Below are 14,100 nucleotides of genomic sequence, written 5' to 3'. Positions count from 1 at the left end.
TAGTTTGAAACCAATTCTGGTTATCGCTTCTCGGCCTTTTGGCTAAGATCAAGTGTAGTATCTGTTCTTATCAGTTTAATATCTGATACGTCCCCTATCTGGGGACCATATATTAAATGGATTTTTAGAACAGGGAGATGGAAAAAGAGCTTACTCTGTCCACTCCACGCATTGACCTGGTATTGCAGTATCTCCAGGACCGGTGCACCCCTTCTTTAATGCAGTTTCTAAAATCAGAAAGAATTGAATTCAATGTTTTTTGTTCATTTTGCTTGTTTGTCGGATTTTGGGATGGACTCTTTGGCTTTGCTTTTCTTCTCCTCATTGGATTTTTCATGTTCAAAGTTGCAGAAGCCAGATTACAAGCTCATTTTGGTTCAACTTCAGCAACTGTGCATTGCATTGCCATGTAATGTGATGCAATGCTATCTTTATAGCTCTCCCTTTTTACTTCCTTTTGGATAAACAGACATATTAGGCAAGCATTTTGGAGCTTTCACCTAAATAACTACAGGTGGTGAGATAAGCTGCACAATATAATTGACCTTTCAGTATATTGTTGCACACACACCATCTATTTAGCAAATGCCCTTGTTATCAACAGCAGCCTTTTAAACTCACCTGAGCTAACAGGTATGTGCGCTGGTTACTCTGCTGCGCTTAAAATTTCTTTTTTGGTTTGCTACAATGCCTTTTCTGAAACGTTGTCTCCTTCTGCTGGAACACTGACTTCTTTCATTTAATGCCTGCAGACTATAAAAGAGAACCCAACCCAAAAAGTTTGGTTGATTAGTCTGTGGCATTCTGTTAAACTGTTGCTTATGGCGGTCTCTGTGAGCTTCTCAGCGACATTCAGCCAGCCAGGTATCCTGCCTGCAGTAGATGGAATGTGGCAATGGAACGCTGGCTGCGCGTGTCATAATAGGCTCTGAGCCTTTATATACCTGTGCACAGCAGCAGCCACCTTCAGTCTGCTGCTGGACAGCCCCCAGCAGCAGCAGCAGGAGAGGTATGTAATCAGGAGCCCTCCTGCTAAGGGTAGACAGCTGCTCGTTCCACCCCACCCCCCGCCTTAATTGGTTCTCCTCCCTTCCAACGGTGTTGAGGCGGGTGGGAACAGCAGGGGGTGAAGGTGCTGTCTTTAAAGAGGTGGAGTTATGCAGATCTAAAACGCGTGGATTGCAGCAGCAGCAAGCCGAAAAGTGCAGGCATGTAAGGGATCTAGAGGTTGACAACATGTCTTCTTAACGGGAGTCCAGGAGCTCATCTCCACAAATGGACTTTTCAGGATCCTTGGGTGGCTCCGTAGTTTGAAACCAATTCTGGTTATCGCTTCTCGGCCTTTTGGCTAAGATCAAGTGTAGTATCTGTTCTTATCAGTTTAATATCTGATACGTCCCCTATCTGGGGACCATATATTAAATGGATTTTTAGAACAGGGAGATGGAAAAAGAGCTTGCTCTGTCCACTCCACGCATTGACCTGGTATTGCAGTATCTCCAGGACCGGTGCACCCCTTCTTTAATGCAGTTTCTAAAATCAGAAAGAATTGAATTCAATGTTTTTTGTTCATTTTGCTTGTTTGTCGGATTTTGGGATGGACTCTTTGGCTCTGCTTTTCTTCTCCTCATTGGATTTTTCATGTTCAAAGTTGCAGAAGCCAGATTACAAGCTCATTTTGGTTCAACTTCAGCAACTGTGCATTGCATTGCCATGTAATGTGATGCAATGCTATCTTTCTAGCTCTCCCTTTTTACTTCCTTTTGGATAAACAGACATATTAGGCAAGCATTTTGGAGCTTTCACCTAAATAACTACAGGTGGTGAGATAAGCTGCACAATATAATTGACCTTTCAGTATATTGTTGCACACACACCATCTATTTAGCAAATGCCCTTGTTATCAACAGCAGCCTTTTAAACTCACCTGAGCTAACAGGTATGTGCGCTGGTTACTCTGCTGCGCTTAAAATTTCTTTTTTGGTTTGCTACAATGCCTTTTCTGAAACGTTGTCTCCTTCTGCTGGAACACTGACTTCTTTCATTTAATGCCTGCAGACTATAAAAGAGAACCCAACCCAAAAAGTTTGGTTGATTAGTCTGTGGCATTCTGTTAAACTGTTGCTTATGGCGATCTCTGTGAGCTTCTCAGCGACATTCAGCCAGCCAGGTATCCTGCCTGCAGTAGATGGAATGTGGCAATGGAACGCTGGCTGCGGGTGTCATAATAGGCTCTGAGCCTTTATATACCTGTGCACAGCAGCAGCCACCTTCAGTCTGCTGCTGGACAGCCAGCAGCAGCAGCAGCAGGAGAGGTATGTAATCAGGAGCCCTCCTGCTAAGGGTAGACAGCTGCTCGTTCCACCCCACCCCCCGCCTTAATTGGTTCTCCTCCCTTCCAACGGTGTTGAGGCGGGTGGGAACAGCAGGGGGTGAAGGTGCTGTGTTTAAAGAGGTGGAGTTATGCAGATCTAAAACGCGTGGATTGCAGCAGCAGCAAGCCGAAAAGTGCAGGCATGTAAGGGATCTAGAGGTTGACAACATGTCTTCTTAACGGGAGTCCAGGAGCTCATCTCCACAAATGGACTTTTCAGGATCCTTGGGTGGCTCCGTAGTTTGAAACCAATTCTGGTTATCGCTTCTCGGCCTTTTGGCTAAGATCAAGTGTAGTATCTGTTCTTATCAGTTTAATATCTGATACGTCCCCTATCTGGGGACCATATATTAAATGGATTTTTAGAACAGGGAGATGGAAAAAGAGCTTGCTCTGTCCACTCCACGCATTGACCTGGTATTGCAGTATCTCCAGGACCGGTGCACCCCTTCTTTAATGCAGTTTCTAAAATCAGAAAGAATTGAATTCAATGTTTTTTGTTCATTTTGCTTGTTTGTCGGATTTTGGGATGGACTCTTTGGCTTTGCTTTTCTTCTCCTCATTGGATTTTTCATGTTCAAAGTTGCAGAAGCCAGATTACAAGCTCATTTTGGTTCAACTTCAGCAACTGTGCATTGCATTGCCATGTAATGTGATGCAATGCTATCTTTCTAGCTCTCCCTTTTTACTTCCTTTTGGATAAACAGACATATTAGGCAAGCATTTTGGAGCTTTCACCTAAATAACTACAGGTGGTGAGATAAGCTGCACAATATAATTGACCTTTCAGTATATTGTTGCACACACACCATCTATTTAGCAAATGCCCTTGTTATCAACAGCAGCCTTTTAAACTCACCTGAGCTAACAGGTATGTGCGCTGGTTACTCTGCTGCGCTTAAAATTTCTTTTTTGGTTTGCTACAATGCCTTTTCTGAAACGTTGTCTCCTTCTGCTGGAACACTGACTTCTTTCATTTAATGCCTGCAGACTATAAAAGAGAACCCAACCCAAAAAGTTTGGTTGATTAGTCTGTGGCATTCTGTTAAACTGTTGCTTATGGCGGTCTCTGTGAGCTTCTCAGCGACATTCAGCCAGCCAGGTATCCTGCCTGCAGTAGATGGAATGTGGCAATGGAACGCTGGCTGCGCGTGTCATAATAGGCTCTGAGCCTTTATATACCTGTGCACAGCAGCAGCCACCTTCAGTCTGCTGCTGGACAGCCAGCAGCAGCAGCAGCAGGAGAGGTATGTAATCAGGAGCCCTCCTGCTAAGGGTAGACAGCTGCTCGTTCCACCCCACCCCCCGCCTTAATTGGTTCTCCTCCCTTCCAACGGTGTTGAGGCGGGTGGGAACAGCAGGGGGTGAAGGTGCTGTGTTTAAAGAGGTGGAGTTATGCAGATCTAAAACGCGTGGATTGCAGCAGCAGCAAGCCGAAAAGTGCAGGCATGTAAGGGATCTAGAGGTTGACAACATGTCTTCTTAACGGGAGTCCAGGAGCTCATCTCCACAAATGGACTTTTTAGGATCCTTGGGTGGCTCCGTAGTTTGAAACCAATTGTGGTTATCGCTTCTCGGCCTTTTGGCTAAGATCAAGTGTAGTATCTGTTCTTATCAGTTTAATATCTGATACGTCCCCTATCTGGGGACCATATATTAAATGGATTTTTAGAACAGGGAGATGGAAAAAGAGCTTGCTCTGTCCACTCCACGCATTGACCTGGTATTGCAGTATCTCCAGGACCGGTGCACCCCTTCTTTAATGCAGTTTCTAAAATCAGAAAGAATTGAATTCAATGTTTTTTGTTCATTTTGCTTGTTTGTCGGATTTTGGGATGGACTCTTTGGCTCTGCTTTTCTTCTCCTCATTGGATTTTTCATGTTCAAAGTTGCAGAAGCCAGATTACAAGCTCATTTTGGTTCAACTTCAGCAACTGTGCATTGCATTGCCATGTAATGTGATGCAATGCTATCTTTCTAGCTCTCCCTTTTTACTTCCTTTTGGATAAACAGACATATTAGGCAAGCATTTTGGAGCTTTCACCTAAATAACTACAGGTGGTGAGATAAGCTGCACAATATAATTGACCTTTCAGTATATTGTTGCACACACACCATCTATTTAGCAAATGCCCTTGTTATCAACAGCAGCCTTTTAAACTCACCTGAGCTAACAGGTATGTGCGCTGGTTACTCTGCTGCGCTTAAAATTTCTTTTTTGGTTTGCTACAATGCCTTTTCTGAAACGTTGTCTCCTTCTGCTGGAACACTGACTTCTTTCATTTAATGCCTGCAGACTATAAAAGAGAACCCAACCCAAAAAGTTTGGTTGATTAGTCTGTGGCATTCTGTTAAACTGTTGCTTATGGCGGTCTCTGTGAGCTTCTCAGCGACATTCAGCCAGCCAGGTATCCTGCCTGCAGTAGATGGAATGTGGCAATGGAACGCTGGCTGCGCGTGTCATAATAGGCTCTGAGCCTTTATATACCTGTGCACAGCAGCAGCCACCTTCAGTCTGCTGCTGGACAGCCCCCAGCAGCAGCAGCAGGAGAGGTATGTAATCAGGAGCCCTCCTGCTAAGGGTAGACAGCTGCTCGTTCCACCCCACCCCCCGCCTTAATTGGTTCTCCTCCCTTCCAACGGTGTTGAGGCGGGTGGGAACAGCAGGGGGTGAAGGTGCTGTCTTTAAAGAGGTGGAGTTATGCAGATCTAAAACGCGTGGATTGCAGCAGCAGCAAGCCGAAAAGTGCAGGCATGTAAGGGATCTAGAGGTTGACAACATGTCTTCTTAACGGGAGTCCAGGAGCTCATCTCCACAAATGGACTTTTCAGGATCCTTGGGTGGCTCCGTAGTTTGAAACCAATTCTGGTTATCGCTTCTCGGCCTTTTGGCTAAGATCAAGTGTAGTATCTGTTCTTATCAATTTAATATCTGATACGTCCCCTATCTGGGGACCATATATTAAATGGATTTTTAGAACAGGGAGATGGAAAAAGAGCTTGCTCTGTCCACTCCACGCATTGACCTGGTATTGCAGTATCTCCAGGACCGGTGCACCCCTTCTTTAATGCAGTTTCTAAAATCAGAAAGAATTGAATTCAATGTTTTTTGTTCATTTTGCTTGTTTGTCGGATTTTGGGATGGACTCTTTGGCTTTGCTTTTCTTCTCCTCATTGGATTTTTCATGTTCAAAGTTGCAGAAGCCAGATTACAAGCTCATTTTGGTTCAACTTCAGCAACTGTGCATTGCATTGCCATGTAATGTGATGCAATGCTATCTTTCTAGCTCTCCCTTTTTACTTCCTTTTGGATAAACAGACATATTAGGCAAGCATTTTGGAGCTTTCACCTAAATAACTACAGGTGGTGAGATAAGCTGCACAATATAATTGACCTTTCAGTATATTGTTGCACACACACCATCTATTTAGCAAATGCCCTTGTTATCAACAGCAGCCTTTTAAACTCACCTGAGCTAACAGGTATGTGCGCTGGTTACTCTGCTGCGCTTAAAATTTCTTTTTTGGTTTGCTACAATGCCTTTTCTGAAACGTTGTCTCCTTCTGCTGGAACACTGACTTCTTTCATTTAATGCCTGCAGACTATAAAAGAGAACCCAACCCAAAAAGTTTGGTTGATTAGTCTGTGGCATTCTGTTAAACTGTTGCTTATGGCGATCTCTGTGAGCTTCTCAGCGACATTCAGCCAGCCAGGTATCCTGCCTGCAGTAGATGGAATGTGGCAATGGAACGCTGGCTGCGCGTGTCATAATAGGCTCTGAGCCTTTATATACCTGTGCACAGCAGCAGCCACCTTCAGTCTGCTGCTGGACAGCCAGCAGCAGCAGCAGCAGGAGAGGTATGTAATCAGGAGCCCTCCTGCTAAGGGTAGACAGCTGCTCGTTCCACCCCACCCCCCGCCTTAATTGGTTCTCCTCCCTTCCAACGGTGTTGAGGCGGGTGGGAACAGCAGGGGGTGAAGGTGCTGTGTTTAAAGAGGTGGAGTTATGCAGATCTAAAACGCGTGGATTGCAGCAGCAGCAAGCCGAAAAGTGCAGGCATGTAAGGGATCTAGAGGTTGACAACATGTCTTCTTAACGGGAGTCCAGGAGCTCATCTCCACAAATGGACTTTTCAGGATCCTTGGGTGGCTCCGTAGTTTGAAACCAATTCTGGTTATCGCTTCTCGGCCTTTTGGCTAAGATCAAGTGTAGTATCTGTTCTTATCAGTTTAATATCTGATACGTCCCCTATCTGGGGACCATATATTAAATGGATTTTTAGAACAGGGAGATGGAAAAAGAGCTTGCTCTGTCCACTCCACGCATTGACCTGGTATTGCAGTATCTCCAGGACCGGTGCACCCCTTCTTTAATGCAGTTTCTAAAATCAGAAAGAATTTAATTCAATGTTTTTTGTTCATTTTGCTTGTTTGTCGGATTTTGGGATGGACTCTTTGGCTTTGCTTTTCTTCTCCTCATTGGATTTTTCATGTTCAAAGTTGCAGAAGCCAGATTACAAGCTCATTTTGGTTCAACTTCAGCAACTGTGCATTGCATTGCCATGTAATGTGATGCAATGCTATCTTTCTAGCTCTCCCTTTTTACTTCCTTTTGGATAAACAGACATATTAGGCAAGCATTTTGGAGCTTTCACCTAAATAACTACAGGTGGTGAGATAAGCTGCACAATATAATTGACCTTTCAGTATATTGTTGCACACACACCATCTATTTAGCAAATGCCCTTGTTATCAACAGCAGCCTTTTAAACTCACCTGAGCTAACAGGTATGTGCGCTGGTTACTCTGCTGCGCTTAAAATTTCTTTTTTGGTTTGCTACAATGCCTTTTCTGAAACGTTGTCTCCTTCTGCTGGAACACTGACTTCTTTCATTTAATGCCTGCAGACTATAAAAGAGAACCCAACCCAAAAAGTTTGGTTGATTAGTCTGTGGCATTCTGTTAAACTGTTGCTTATGGCGGTCTCTGTGACCTTCTCAGCGACATTCAGCCAGCCAGGTATCCTGCCTGCAGTAGATGGAATGTGGCAATGGAACGCTGGCTGCGCGTGTCATAATAGGCTCTGAGCCTTTATATACCTGTGCACAGCAGCAGCCACCTTCAGTCTGCTGCTGGACAGCCAGCAGCAGCAGCAGCAGGAGAGGTATGTAATCAGGAGCCCTCCTGCTAAGGGTAGACAGCTGCTCGTTCCACCCCACCCCCCGCCTTAATTGGTTCTCCTCCCTTCCAACGGTGTTGAGGCGGGTGGGAACAGCAGGGGGTGAAGGTGCTGTGTTTAAAGAGGTGGAGTTATGCAGATCTAAAACGCGTGGATTGCAGCAGCAGCAAGCCGAAAAGTGCAGGCATGTAAGGGATCTAGAGGTTGACAACATGTCTTCTTAACGGGAGTCCAGGAGCTCATCTCCACAAATGGACTTTTCAGGATCCTTGGGTGGCTCCGTAGTTTGAAACCAATTCTGGTTATCGCTTCTCGGCCTTTTGGCTAAGATCAAGTGTAGTATCTGTTCTTATCAGTTTAATATCTGATACGTCCCCTATCTGGGGACCATATATTAAATGGATTTTTAGAACAGGGAGATGGAAAAAGAGCTTGCTCTGTCCACTCCACGCATTGACCTGGTATTGCAGTATCTCCAGGACCGGTGCACCCCTTCTTTAATGCAGTTTCTAAAATCAGAAAGAATTGAATTCAATGTTTTTTGTTCATTTTGCTTGTTTGTCGGATTTTGGGATGGACTCTTTGGCTCTGCTTTTCTTCTCCTCATTGGATTTTTCATGTTCAAAGTTGCAGAAGCCAGATTACAAGCTCATTTTGGTTCAACTTCAGCAACTGTGCATTGCATTGCCATGTAATGTGATGCAATGCTATCTTTCTAGCTCTCCCTTTTTACTTCCTTTTGGATAAACAGACATATTAGGCAAGCATTTTGGAGCTTTCACCTAAATAACTACAGGTGGTGAGATAAGCTGCACAATATAATTGACCTTTCAGTATATTGTTGCACACACACCATCTATTTAGCAAATGCCCTTGTTATCAACAGCAGCCTTTTAAACTCACCTGAGCTAACAGGTATGTGCGCTGGTTACTCTGCTGCGCTTAAAATTTCTTTTTTGGTTTGCTACAATGCCTTTTCTGAAACGTTGTCTCCTTCTGCTGGAACACTGACTTCTTTCATTTAATGCCTGCAGACTATAAAAGAGAACCCAACCCAAAAAGTTTGGTTGATTAGTCTGTGGCATTCTGTTAAACTGTTGCTTATGGCGGTCTCTGTGAGCTTCTCAGCGACATTCAGCCAGCCAGGTATCCTGCCTGCAGTAGATGGAATGTGGCAATGGAACGCTGGCTGCGCGTGTCATAATAGGCTCTGAGCCTTTATATACCTGTGCACAGCAGCAGCCACCTTCAGTCTGCTGCTGGACAGCCAGCAGCAGCAGCAGCAGGAGAGGTATGTAATCAGGAGCCCTCCTGCTAAGGGTAGACAGCTGCTCGTTCCACCCCACCCCCCGCCTTAATTGGTTCTCCTCCCTTCCAACGGTGTTGAGGCGGGTGGGAACAGCAGGGGGTGAAGGTGCTGTGTTTAAAGAGGTGGAGTTATGCAGATCTAAAACGCGTGGATTGCAGCAGCAGCAAGCCGAAAAGTGCAGGCATGTAAGGGATCTAGAGGTTGACAACATGTCTTCTTAACGGGAGTCCAGGAGCTCATCTCCACAAATGGACTTTTTAGGATCCTTGGGTGGCTCCGTAGTTTGAAACCAATTCTGGTTATCGCTTCTCGGCCTTTTGGCTAAGATCAAGTGTAGTATCTGTTCTTATCAGTTTAATATCTGATACGTCCCCTATCTGGGGACCATATATTAAATGGATTTTTAGAACAGGGAGATGGAAAAAGAGCTTGCTCTGTCCACTCCACGCATTGACCTGGTATTGCAGTATCTCCAGGACCGGTGCACCCCTTCTTTAATGCAGTTTCTAAAATCAGAAAGAATTGAATTCAATGTTTTTTGTTCATTTTGCTTGTTTGTCGGATTTTGGGATGGACTCTTTGGCTCTGCTTTTCTTCTCCTCATTGGATTTTTCATGTTCAAAGTTGCAGAAGCCAGATTACAAGCTCATTTTGGTTCAACTTCAGCAACTGTGCATTGCATTGCCATGTAATGTGATGCAATGCTATCTTTCTAGCTCTCCCTTTTTACTTCCTTTTGGATAAACAGACATATTAGGCAAGCATTTTGGAGCTTTCACCTAAATAACTACAGGTGGTGAGATAAGCTGCACAATATAATTGACCTTTCAGTATATTGTTGCACACACACCATCTATTTAGCAAATGCCCTTGTTATCAACAGCAGCCTTTTAAACTCACCTGAGCTAACAGGTATGTGCGCTGGTTACTCTGCTGCGCTTAAAATTTCTTTTTTGGTTTGCTACAATGCCTTTTCTGAAACGTTGTCTCCTTCTGCTGGAACACTGACTTCTTTCATTTAATGCCTGCAGACTATAAAAGAGAACCCAACCCAAAAAGTTTGGTTGATTAGTCTGTGGCATTCTGTTAAACTGTTGCTTATGGCGGTCTCTGTGAGCTTCTCAGCGACATTCAGCCAGCCAGGTATCCTGCCTGCAGTAGATGGAATGTGGCAATGGAACGCTGGCTGCGCGTGTCATAATAGGCTCTGAGCCTTTATATACCTGTGCACAGCAGCAGCCACCTTCAGTCTGCTGCTGGACAGCCAGCAGCAGCAGCAGCAGGAGAGGTATGTAATCAGGAGCCCTCCTGCTAAGGGTAGACAGCTGCTCGTTCCACCCCACCCCCCGCCTTAATTGGTTCTCCTCCCTTCCAACGGTGTTGAGGCGGGTGGGAACAGCAGGGGGTGAAGGTGCTGTGTTTAAAGAGGTGGAGTTATGCAGATCTAAAACGCGTGGATTGCAGCAGCAGCAAGCCGAAAAGTGCAGGCATGTAAGGGATCTAGAGGTTGACAACATGTCTTCTTAACGGGAGTCCAGGAGCTCATCTCCACAAATGGACTTTTTAGGATCCTTGGGTGGCTCCGTAGTTTGAAACCAATTCTGGTTATCGCTTCTCGGCCTTTTGGCTAAGATCAAGTGTAGTATCTTTTGAAAAGGCAGTTTTGTCCTTGGGCTGCCCTAGTAAATTGATGCATATTACACACTTTTTTGGTGCACTTGTTAGTACGCCAGGGGGCTCATAGAGTTATCTGATGGAAAACATGGCCCTCCAGGATCGAAGTCACTAGGCTGGGTAAGTGTGAGGGCTTTGGAGCAATGTGCCCCAGGAGTAGGCGCCCTGGTGGGAGTCCAAGCTTACTGGGACTGGGAACCCCAGAAAGACTTGGCTTCGTAGCACGCCGCACCTTTGCCAATCATACTTTCTGAGCAACCCCCCCTATTCCTGGCCTCCGGGCTAGGAAGGGGAATTTTTATAAACCCGGTCGGAGGTCCGGTCAGCTTTGGGCTGAGAAACCAACACAGGCTCCAGCTCCACTAGGGTGGCAGCCTAGATGGAAGCTGGGAGCACGAAAACGGCTCTTCTCCGGCTTCGGCTAGGGAGAGCATCGGAGATCCCTGACCCTCGCTGTGGCCTTCTGGCTCGGAGGGATGGGGATGGTTTATTGGGGACCCTTTCCTCCGGGAAGGGTCCACATGAATCCTCGCCTCGTGCGCTGTTTTGGTGTGACTTCGGTCACATTTTTCAGTGCCTTGGATGCAGCTTCAATCAAAAAATCTGTTCTTATCAGTTTAATATCTGATACGTCCCCTATCTGGGGACCATATATTAAATGGATTTTTAGAACAGGGAGATGGAAAAAGAGCTTGCTCTGTCCACTCCACGCATTGACCTGGTATTGCAGTATCTCCAGGACCGGTGCACCCCTTCTTTAATGCAGTTTCTAAAATCAGAAAGAATTGAATTCAATGTTTTTGTTCATTTTGCTTGTTTGTCGGATTTTGGGATGGACTCTTTGGCTCTGCTTTTCTTCTCCTCATTGGATTTTTCATGTTCAAAGTTGCAGAAGCCAGATTACAAGCTCATTTTGGTTCAACTTCAGCAACTGTGCATTGCATTGCCATGTAATGTGATGCAATGCTATCTTTCTAGCTCTCCCTTTTTATTTCCTTTTGGATAAACAGACATATTAGGCAAGCATTTTGGAGCTTTCACCTAAATAACTACAGGTGGTGAGATAAGCTGCACAATATAATTGACCTTTCAGTATATTGTTGCACACACACCATCTATTTAGCAAATGCCCTTGTTATCAACAGCAGCCTTTTAAACTCACCTGAGCTAACAGGTATGTGCGCTGGTTACTCTGCTGCGCTTAAAATTTCTTTTTTGGTTTGCTACAATGCCTTTTCTGAAACGTTGTCTCCTTCTGCTGGAACACTGACTTCTTTCATTTAATGCCTGCAGACTATAAAAGAGAACCCAACCCAAAAAGTTTGGTTGATTAGTCTGTGGCATTCTGTTAAACTGTTGCTTATGGCGGTCTCTGTGAGCTTCTCAGCGACATTCAGCCAGCCAGGTATCCTGCCTGCAGTAGATGGAATGTGGCAATGGAACGCTGGCTGCGCGTGTCATAATAGGCTCTGAGCCTTTATATACCTGTGCACAGCAGCAGCCACCTTCAGTCTGCTGCTGGACAGCCAGCAGCAGCAGCAGCAGGAGAGGTATGTAATCAGGAGCCCTCCTGCTAAGGGTAGACAGCTGCTCGTTCCACCCCACCCCCCGCCTTAATTGGTTCTCCTCCCTTCCAACGGTGTTGAGGCGGGTGGGAACAGCAGGGGGTGAAGGTGCTGTGTTTAAAGAGGTGGAGTTATGCAGATCTAAAACGCGTGGATTGCAGCAGCAGCAAGCCGAAAAGTGCAGGCATGTAAGGGATCTAGAGGTTGACAACATGTCTTCTTAACGGGAGTCCAGGAGCTCATCTCCACAAATGGACTTTTCAGGATCCTTGGGTGGCTCCGTAGTTTGAAACCAATTCTGGTTATCGCTTCTCGGCCTTTTGGCTAAGATCAAGTGTAGTATCTTTTGAAAAGGCAGTTTTGTCCTTGGGCTGCCCTAGTAAATTGATGCATATTACACACTGGTTTGGTGCACTTGTTAGTACGCCAGGTGGCTCATAGAGTTATCTGATGGAAAACATGGCCCTCCAGGATCGAAGTCACTAGGCTGGGTAAGTGTGAGGGCTTTGGAGCAATGTGCCCCAGGAGTAGGCGCCCTGGTGGGAGTCCAAGCTTACTGGGACTGGGAACCCCAGAAAGACTTGGCTTCGTAGCACGCCGCACCTTTGCCAATCATACTTTCTGAGCAACCCCCCCTATTCCTGGCCTCCGGGCTAGGAAGGGGAATTTTTATAAACCCGGTCGGAGGTCCGGTCAGCTTTGGGCTGAGAAACCAACAGAGGCTCCAGCTCCACTAGGGTGGCAGCCTAGATGGAAGCTGGGAGCACGAAAACGGCTCTTCTCCGGCTTCGGCTAGGGAGAGCATCGGAGATCCCTGACCCTCGCTGTGGCCTTCTGGCTCGGAGGGATGGGGATGGTTTATTGGGGACCCTCTCCTCCGGGAAGGGTCCACATGAATCCTCGCCTCGTGCGCTGTTTTGGTGTGACTTCGGTCACATTTTTCAGTGCCTTGGATGCAGCTTCAATCAAAAAATCTGTTCTTATCAGTTTAATATCTGATACGTCCCCTATCTGGGGACCATATATTAAATGGATTTTTAGAACAGGGAGATGGAAAAAGAGCTTGCTCTGTCCACTCCACGCATTGACCTGGTATTGCAGTATCTCCAGGACCGGTGCACCCCTTCTTTAATGCAGTTTCTAAAATCAGAAAGAATTGAATTCAATGTTTTTTGTTCATTTTGCTTGTTTGTCGGATTTTGGGATGGACTCTTTGGCTTTGCTTTTCTTCTCCTCATTGGATTTTTCATGTTCAAAGTTGCAGAAGCCAGATTACAAGCTCATTTTGGTTCAACTTCAGCAACTGTGCATTGCATTGCCATGTAATGTGATGCAATGCTATCTTTCTAGCTCTCCCTTTTTACTTCCTTTTGGATAAACAGACATATTAGGCAAGCATTTTGGAGCTTTCACCTAAATAACTACAGGTGGTGAGATAAGCTGCACAATATAATTGACCTTTCAGTATATTGTTGCACACACACCATCTATTTAGCAAATGCCCTTGTTATCAACAGCAGCCTTTTAAACTCACCTGAGCTAACAGGTATGTGCGCTGGTTACTCTGCTGCGCTTAAAATTTCTTTTTTGGTTTGCTACAATGCCTTTTCTGAAACGTTGTCTCCTTCTGCTGGAACACTGACTTCTTTCATTTAATGCCTGCAGACTATAAAAGAGAACCCAACCCAAAAAGTTTGGTTGATTAGTCTGTGGCATTCTGTTAAACTGTTGCTTATGGCGGTCTCTGTGAGCTTCTCAGCGACATTCAGCCAGCCAGGTATCCTGCCTGCAGTAGATGGAATGTGGCAATGGAACGCTGGCTGCGCGTGTCATAATAGGCTCTGAGCCTTTATATACCTGTGCACAGCAGCAGCCACCTTCAGTCTGCTGCTGGACAGCCAGCAGCAGCAGCAGCAGGAGAGGTATGTAATCAGGAGCCCTCCTGCTAAGGGTAGACAGCTGCTCGTTCCACCCCACCCCCCGCCTTAATTGGTTCTC

General features: G+C 45.6%; 10 non-coding genes and 2 pseudogenes across 10 annotated transcripts; all 12 read left to right on the top strand.

Annotated features, from left to right (window-relative positions):
- The first annotated feature begins 22 nt into the window (after nucleotides 1-22).
- On the top strand, nucleotides 23-213 carry LOC141239881 (U2 spliceosomal RNA). The gene has a single exon (XR_012305228.1). It is a non-coding gene; the product is annotated as a U2 spliceosomal RNA (small nuclear RNA).
- A 1,115-nt stretch (nucleotides 214-1,328) lies between these two features.
- On the top strand, nucleotides 1,329-1,519 carry LOC141239755 (U2 spliceosomal RNA). The gene has a single exon (XR_012305106.1). It is a non-coding gene; the product is annotated as a U2 spliceosomal RNA (small nuclear RNA).
- A 1,115-nt stretch (nucleotides 1,520-2,634) lies between these two features.
- Nucleotides 2,635-2,825, top strand: LOC141239754 (U2 spliceosomal RNA). Its single transcript, XR_012305105.1, has one exon. It is a non-coding gene; the product is annotated as a U2 spliceosomal RNA (small nuclear RNA).
- A 1,115-nt stretch (nucleotides 2,826-3,940) lies between these two features.
- Nucleotides 3,941-4,131, top strand: LOC141239753 (U2 spliceosomal RNA). Its single transcript, XR_012305104.1, has one exon. It is a non-coding gene; the product is annotated as a U2 spliceosomal RNA (small nuclear RNA).
- Nucleotides 4,132-5,246: 1,115 nt separating this feature from the next.
- Nucleotides 5,247-5,437, top strand: LOC141239880 (U2 spliceosomal RNA). Its single transcript, XR_012305227.1, has one exon. It is a non-coding gene; the product is annotated as a U2 spliceosomal RNA (small nuclear RNA).
- A 1,115-nt stretch (nucleotides 5,438-6,552) lies between these two features.
- LOC141239752 (U2 spliceosomal RNA) lies at nucleotides 6,553-6,743 on the top strand. The gene has a single exon (XR_012305103.1). It is a non-coding gene; the product is annotated as a U2 spliceosomal RNA (small nuclear RNA).
- Nucleotides 6,744-7,858: 1,115 nt separating this feature from the next.
- On the top strand, nucleotides 7,859-8,049 carry LOC141239751 (U2 spliceosomal RNA). Its single transcript, XR_012305102.1, has one exon. It is a non-coding gene; the product is annotated as a U2 spliceosomal RNA (small nuclear RNA).
- A 1,115-nt stretch (nucleotides 8,050-9,164) lies between these two features.
- LOC141239750 (U2 spliceosomal RNA) lies at nucleotides 9,165-9,355 on the top strand. The gene has a single exon (XR_012305101.1). It is a non-coding gene; the product is annotated as a U2 spliceosomal RNA (small nuclear RNA).
- Nucleotides 9,356-10,470: 1,115 nt separating this feature from the next.
- LOC141239954 (U2 spliceosomal RNA) lies at nucleotides 10,471-10,586 on the top strand (annotated as a pseudogene).
- Nucleotides 10,587-11,110: 524 nt separating this feature from the next.
- On the top strand, nucleotides 11,111-11,292 carry LOC141239895 (U2 spliceosomal RNA). The gene has a single exon (XR_012305242.1). It is a non-coding gene; the product is annotated as a U2 spliceosomal RNA (small nuclear RNA).
- Nucleotides 11,293-12,406: 1,114 nt separating this feature from the next.
- LOC141239956 (U2 spliceosomal RNA) lies at nucleotides 12,407-12,522 on the top strand (annotated as a pseudogene).
- Nucleotides 12,523-13,046: 524 nt separating this feature from the next.
- LOC141239894 (U2 spliceosomal RNA) lies at nucleotides 13,047-13,228 on the top strand. The gene has a single exon (XR_012305241.1). It is a non-coding gene; the product is annotated as a U2 spliceosomal RNA (small nuclear RNA).
- The last annotated feature ends 872 nt before the right edge of the window (nucleotides 13,229-14,100 follow it).

Source organism: Phyllobates terribilis, unplaced genomic scaffold (assembly GCF_046119375.1).
Source record: "Phyllobates terribilis strain yellow unplaced genomic scaffold, ASM4611937v1 Scaffold_779__1_contigs__length_684578, whole genome shotgun sequence".
Taxonomy (NCBI): Eukaryota; Metazoa; Chordata; class Amphibia; order Anura; family Dendrobatidae; genus Phyllobates; species Phyllobates terribilis.
The sequence above is the reverse complement of the archived record's forward strand: the minus strand, read 5'-3'. Positions and strand labels throughout refer to the sequence as shown.